The 6,795-nt window shown below is 37.0% G+C and overlaps 1 long non-coding RNA gene across 1 annotated transcript in view; it reads right to left on the reverse strand.

Annotated features, from left to right (window-relative positions):
- The window catches only part of LOC132682011 (uncharacterized), a 174,171-nt gene extending 167,418 nt beyond the window's left edge, over positions 1-6,753 (reverse strand). The window contains exon 1 of the long non-coding RNA XR_009611400.3: positions 6,601-6,753. This is a non-coding gene — a long non-coding RNA (uncharacterized LOC132682011). The remainder of the gene's footprint in view (positions 1-6,600) is intronic.
- Between the last annotated feature and the right edge of the window lie 42 nt (positions 6,754-6,795).

Below are 6,795 nucleotides of genomic sequence, written 5' to 3' on the forward strand. Positions count from 1 at the left end.
TTAACACAGCTCAGCCTGCAGAATTATTTGCCATCACTCGAGCATGTGAATTAGCAAAAGGCAAAGCTCCAAGTATTTACACCGACAGCAGGTATGCTTTCAGCGTGGTCTGTGACTTTGGTACACTCTGGAAACAGAAAGGATTTTAAACACCAAGTGGCACACCTCTAAAAAAAAAACGAATCTCAGGTTGCTGATCTCCTCTGTGCACTGCTATTACCTTCACAAAATGCTACAATTAAAACTGAGGCTCGTACCCACTGGTCAGACCCCGAATATCAGGGAAATGCTATGGATGACTTTCATGAGAAGGCTGCTATTCAAGAAATACTTGATGCGTCAAAATTCTGTAATTTAACTGAACTTCATAAGGGGTTCCTGGGTGGCTCAGCTGGTTAAGCATTCGACTTTGGCTCAGGTCATGATCTCATGGTTCATGGGTTTGAGCCCCGTGTCAGGTTCTGTGCTGACAGCTCAGAGCCTGGAACCTGCTTGGGATTCTGCATCTCCCTCTGCCCCTCCTCTGTCCCTCCTCTGTCCTTGCTTTGTCTTTGTCTCTTTCTCTCTCTCTCAAAAATAAACATTAAAAAATTTAACTGAACTTCATAAGATAGATCAAATCAGGTTCCTCCTGACAACTTGTATAACAGATGAAAAATTGTGTCAGATATTGAAAAACAAAATGGCACCAAGAAGGATGCAGAATGAAAAAAAAAAAAAAAGGCCAAATGGCTGTCTGTTGCTTCCTGAATCTCTCGAATTGCCACTCTTATGAGCATTTCACAAGACAACCCACCATGGAATTAACAATATGACTCAAATTATAAAAATATTCGTGAGATGATTGTTTTAAACTGGCACAACAGGTTTATAATCAACGTTTAACCTGTCAGCTACAAACCACAAATAAAAGTATGAAAGCAACTCCAGGGGTTGCTCTCTTACCATCAGAACCACTTGAACATTTGCCATTGGAATTCATTCAGTTGCCTCCTAACAGAAGATATCGGCATGTACTTGTAATGGTGTGTCTGTTTTCTAGATGGATAGAAGCTTTCCCTGTCAGAAAGCTGATGCTGCTACTGTAGCAAAGAAATTATTAGAAAATGTTTTCCCACTATGGGGAACTCCAGGCAAAATTTCAAGTGTTCAATGAACTCACGTTACTGAACAGGACATAAAACAGTTCAACGGGGTTATTCAGACATTGTGGCACTATCATTGTCCCTGTCATCTTCAGTCTTCAGGGAAAGCTGAACATACTAATGGTATTTTGAAACTGAAATTAGCAAAATTGACTGAAAACACTGAATTATCATGGCCTAAAATGCTCCTGTTACCCCTTATGACTTTAAGGTCAACACCTTTTGGGAAACATGCACTGACACTGTATGAAATCATCACTGGGTGACCCTTGCCACTGACGACAGAACCCCCTACATAACCTGCCTTTGTGAATTCTGATATGACCCAATACTGTAAAGCACTAATACAATATTCAAAAGTTTATTTTCAACAGGTCAAGGAGGCTTTCAGAGATCCTCCACCTGTTGGGGACTTTATACCCTGCACACTGGAACCTGGAGACTAGCTGCTCTGGAAAAGACATCAGTGAAAAATAGCACTTGAGCCTTGATGGGAAGGGCCCTACCAGGTGTTTTTGTTTGTTTGTTTTTTACTTGTCACACAGAAGTTAAATTACAGGGGTCATATGACCTTGTCCATGTCTCTCAATTAAACAGAGCTTCCTTGGACACTGGACTTGCCACCTCACAGGTGACTTGACATTAAAAAAAAAAAAAAAAAAAGTTTTACCCTGAATCAAACAATAGCACAATTCAGGCAGCATCTGCCTAAGATCATGGAACAAGATTCTGCAGAATTCTTCTTTCATTTCTAGGACTGAATTTTATAAAAATTATTGTGTTATTATCGTTATGCCAAGTAACTCAAAATGTTTAAACTTATGTTTCTCTTTTCATTAAGAATTCTTTACACCTAGACTGAACACTCACTGAAGTCCACCATTCAATGAATAGCTTTTTTACCAGTCAAAATGATAGTTGGTCATTTAAATGTTCAAGAAGACTCCCAATTAATACTATAGCCAGCTCCTAAACATGTTTGGATGACTAATTCAGGAATATGGCTTTCTGGAAAGGCCTGTTGTACTTCTCCTGGCCATTCAACTTTATGGCTGACTAATCTGGTATTGGAAAGAAGCCTTAGAGGTCAAGGCATGGACAATAACCACTGTCAACTTCATTGCTGGTAACCTGTCCCTGTAGAGAACCTTAATGGTACTGAACCTGATTTGGGGCATGTTCCAGACTCACTCTGTAATCAAACCCCTTGGTTTGACTCAGATAAAGGAGACCAGATTCCTATATATAATGACACAGATTTACAGTTAGATAATGATAAAACATTTAATTAAACTGTCTAAGAAATTACTGAAGCTGTACACTGGTTCAGTGAAAAAAAAAAAAAAAAACAGTAGGTAAATAGAATGTCTCCATAATGCCTCTAATACATAAAGTAAATAACAGTTTCAATTACTGGAGAGACCAATATTCAGGGTACGTTTAGAAAAAAAAACAACAATCACTTATCAACAATATGATACATGGACTGATTAACCAAATTGATAGAAATGCTGTTTTTTAATTTTGTCCCAGTTCACATTTAAACCACAGCTATTTAAAAGGGGAGTGTGCTGATGCCTACATGACAAAGAATAACCATGATGTCTACCTTTCCTGGATTGGTGGGTCATGGGATCCACCCTAACCCTCTCTCTTGACAATACGGGTTTATTAAAAAACAAAAACAAAAGAAACAAAACACAAACAAACAGAACCGAGAAACCAAAAAAACAAAAAAAACAAAAAAAAACCCAACAATACTGGGTTATTGACCCTTGGGAGTAAGATATCCAAAGTTCTCCTACCCAAATGGACCCTGTAGTTTAGATTATCTTGCACACCAGATGACTAAGAGATGACTCCTTGAATGCTGGCTAGATTCTAAATTTTGGATTACTTGTACCTACAGTGACTCCTCACAAGTGAGAGTCTCATGAGCTTCCAAATCCTGGTATTCAAAAAAGCTCTGGTCTCCCTACGTTTGTCAGAAGGCTTTTTCTTCATTTAGGAGTTAATGAATTAGAAAAAAAAAACGCCTATTATTATTTTTCTAACTATCGAAAAAAAACTTTAATGATACCCTCAATACTCTTCAAGCAGTACACACTCAAAGAAATGGTTTATCTTCAGTGGTACTGTGACACAGGAGAGTCCTTGATATCCTTACTGCTCAACAAAGAGATACCTGTGCCATAATTGGTGAAAAATGTTTCTATGTTGACAAATCAGGAATTGTTACTCAAAATCTAAAGGACCTTAAAGACCAGAGAAAAATTTTTCATCAGATAAGTGATACCTCTTCCAAAGACTGGTTCATTTTGTTTAGCCTTGGCTCCTGATAATCTCTGGTCTGGGAAATTTTTTTAATCCTTGGCGAGTGCTCTCCTTATACTCATTGTATTAACCTCTCCAGTGCTTTGTGTACTCTGGAGGGTTTTAAATGCCTGTCGGTAGCCACTTCCACACCAGATGGTATCTATCCATAAGGACCAGGCAACTGCATGAAGTCCGCATTAACTACACAAATGATGAAGACGGTGACTACATGGCCCTCCAGCCTGGGCCTCCGACTGATCAGATGGAAACAGCTAATATGTCAGTCTTCAGCCTGACCACATCAAGTATGGCAACTGAGAACAATGCTACCGGTTGATCATGCACTCAGCCTGCTGAGAACTTGACCAAAAGGGGAAAATTGTTAAAATTAAATACAAACGAAGAGCACACTTAAACATTTCCTAAGCAGACAAAACCAGTTAGTCAGACAAGTGAAGCTTAATTTAGCTTATTTTGCAAGACAAATGAAGTTAACTTGACCTGGGTCTCTTCTTGCTTATGCCTCTGAAACATAAGCGTTGTAACTTAAATAGTCCCCCAAAATTGATATGAAGTAACCACTAACCAATTCCCTTTCAATTTAGAAAATTCTAATATTGTAACCAATTGCCGTAAAAAATAAACTCTCACTGCCTTCACACTATAAAAGCTGCCTTATAACAATATACCTGTGAGCCTCAACCATGTTTTGGTTTGCATGCTCCCAGTCTGCCAACTGTCATTTTGGTATGTACACAATCAACTTGTACTAATTCCTGCTTATGTGATTCGTTGGTTTTGTTTCTGTCTATTATGAACTTTGGACAGGGAATAATAAATTCCCTGAGTTTAGGACTCAGAAAATAGATGATTACAAATGATTCCTAAATTTCTCTTCCATCATCACTTTTGTTATTGGCAGGGCTTTTACAGTCTTCTGTGGTCTATTTTAGTGATTGGTGCAAATGGAAACTATACAAATGCTTTCATAGAAGTCTGAGCTAAATTAAAGCTAACACATGCATGATCAAAAAGGAGAGTTAATGCGAAAAGTGTAGTGTAGATTCCATCTATCTTCCTTTCTAAAAGTGGCAGAAAGTACTATAAGGTAATGCATTTGTGGTCAGAATTCTATTAGTCCATTAAACATGAGTCATAGTTTTCTTTCAGCACATCTTAATTTTCAACCCAAATATTTTTCTGAAAGCTAGGTATGTGTTTTGAAGAAAATGAAGTTTGTTTTATTCATGGTTGGGAGATTTACATGTACTATATGATTGACACAGAAAGAAATATTATGTTGAACAATTTTATGGCAGACATGCCCAAGGCAATTCAGATGGGAGAATTAATAACAACACAAGCAAAAGAAATTCCTTATTAAAATTTTGTTAAATGGGAGTATAATTCATTAAAGATTATATCATTATAAAAATCCATCATGCCAGTGGGGACTTCTATGGCCTTGCTTGGTAAATTTTACATGATTTTTATGTCCTGAAATTGTGTAAAGTTAAACTTACTTGTGCCCTCAAATGTTAAGATTTTTTATGGAGCACCAAAATAACTAACACAAAGTCTTATAACCATGTTGAATTCCTCAGGCATTCTAACATTTCAAAGAAAAAAAATAAAATCATATTCAAAGTTCTTTACAAAGCATTCCTCTGATAATAAGATGAACGTATTTGCACTAGGAAATTTGGAATATAAATGCAACCTCTTGATTTCAATTGTAGTTTCTCCTATATCTTAATATGCATGTTTTTCCATAGTTGACATCTTACCAAATGTAGCAAATATGAATTTTACATTCATGGGAACTCAAGTGTGAAATAATTGTATATACATATTTTTTATTTCTTTCTAACAGACTTTCACTTCTAACTCTAGCCTCTATTCTGCCTGATGACAGAAAGCTTATATAGTTATTTCAGGCTGATACTTGGTCCCTTTTAGGTAAGACAAGTCAATTTCTTTTTCAATAGGCTAGCATCTAACTTCCCTTGGCCTTCCAAACTATTGGTCTGGTGAGAACTAGGGAGGGTGTCCATATTCTCTCTGGAAAACTATTAAGATATAACCCATTCCGTGTTAGGTCTTGTTTCACCAGGGGAGAGAGATTCTATGAATTTTATAATATAGTACATCATACCCATTCCATTTTAAACTGAATAGGAAAAACAACTCATTGCTTCTCGATCCCAGTTCAAGAGACTTTCCATAAGATGGCCCCAGATACATACAAAGTGGTACTCTAGTAAGCCTTGTCCACTGTATTCTTCCTTGTTGGAAGGTAAGACGGTAATATGGAGGTAATATGGAGACATTGCTAGTAATTGATGCCCTCTTTTAACTTCAGATGGTGCATGCTACATACAGACAATAGCCTCAGGTATGCTGCCCCTGAGAGTTTCAGCCTGAATAGCTAGCTACCTTCTACTTTCTGATTACAAAACTTAAAATTTTGGCCACTTCATTGGGGATACATATCTTCTTTATGGAATAATTCTGGTGTTTCTAGCTATCTATCTTCTTGGCCCAGTTTCATGTCTTTACTTCTTTCTACCACTTTAAGGCTCCTTCTTCTCCAGCCCAGAAGTTGATCAAGTCTGAAATGAGGAATTTGAGTTTTTCCATTATTTACTATTAATTGCACAAAATCTACATTTGGCTTCCTTCAGGGTTTAGCTACTTTCATTTTTAAAACACTCATGGTATCAATTCAAAAATCACAGCTTTCAAAAAAATGTGACCCTGCTATATCTGTAAAGACTATTTTATGTTATCTTTTGAGATATTGCATGCTTTTAATTCAATGAGAGAATAAGCTCAAGAAATGGTTTTGATAGTGAAGGTACAATGAGGTCATTTGGGTAGAAACAAAAATAGCAGTTAGTATTTTCAATATATATTAAGCATATGTAAGATTTCACATCTGCTTTTCCTCGCTTGACATTATAAGATGAAAAATCCCTCATATTATTATCATGTCTCTTTAAATACATTCGTAAGATATTTTTGAAATAATAACTGAATCAGGCACCCCTTTTGCACCACTTCATATTCTTTCTGCCTCAACTGCACTTGTTTCCCAAATGTAAGGGTTCTAATAAACTTTATAAAAGCACAAACTCACAGTGCCTCACATGATGCTCTCACCCTGTGCCTGCCATTCTCAGGCTTCTCTATTTATGATAATGACAGACTCTACTTGGCACTCATGATAGGAGTGGACATAGTACAATATCGAAGCTGGATTGCCCACCAATGCAGTGGCAATGAGGACTTAATTGCTGGTGGTCAGTGAGGTTGTGATAAGCTTTGACATGCA

This window comes from Panthera onca, chromosome A1 (genome assembly GCF_046562875.1).
Source record: "Panthera onca isolate mPanOnc1 chromosome A1, mPanOnc1 haplotype 2, whole genome shotgun sequence".
Lineage (NCBI taxonomy): Eukaryota > Metazoa > Chordata > Mammalia > Carnivora > Felidae > Panthera > Panthera onca.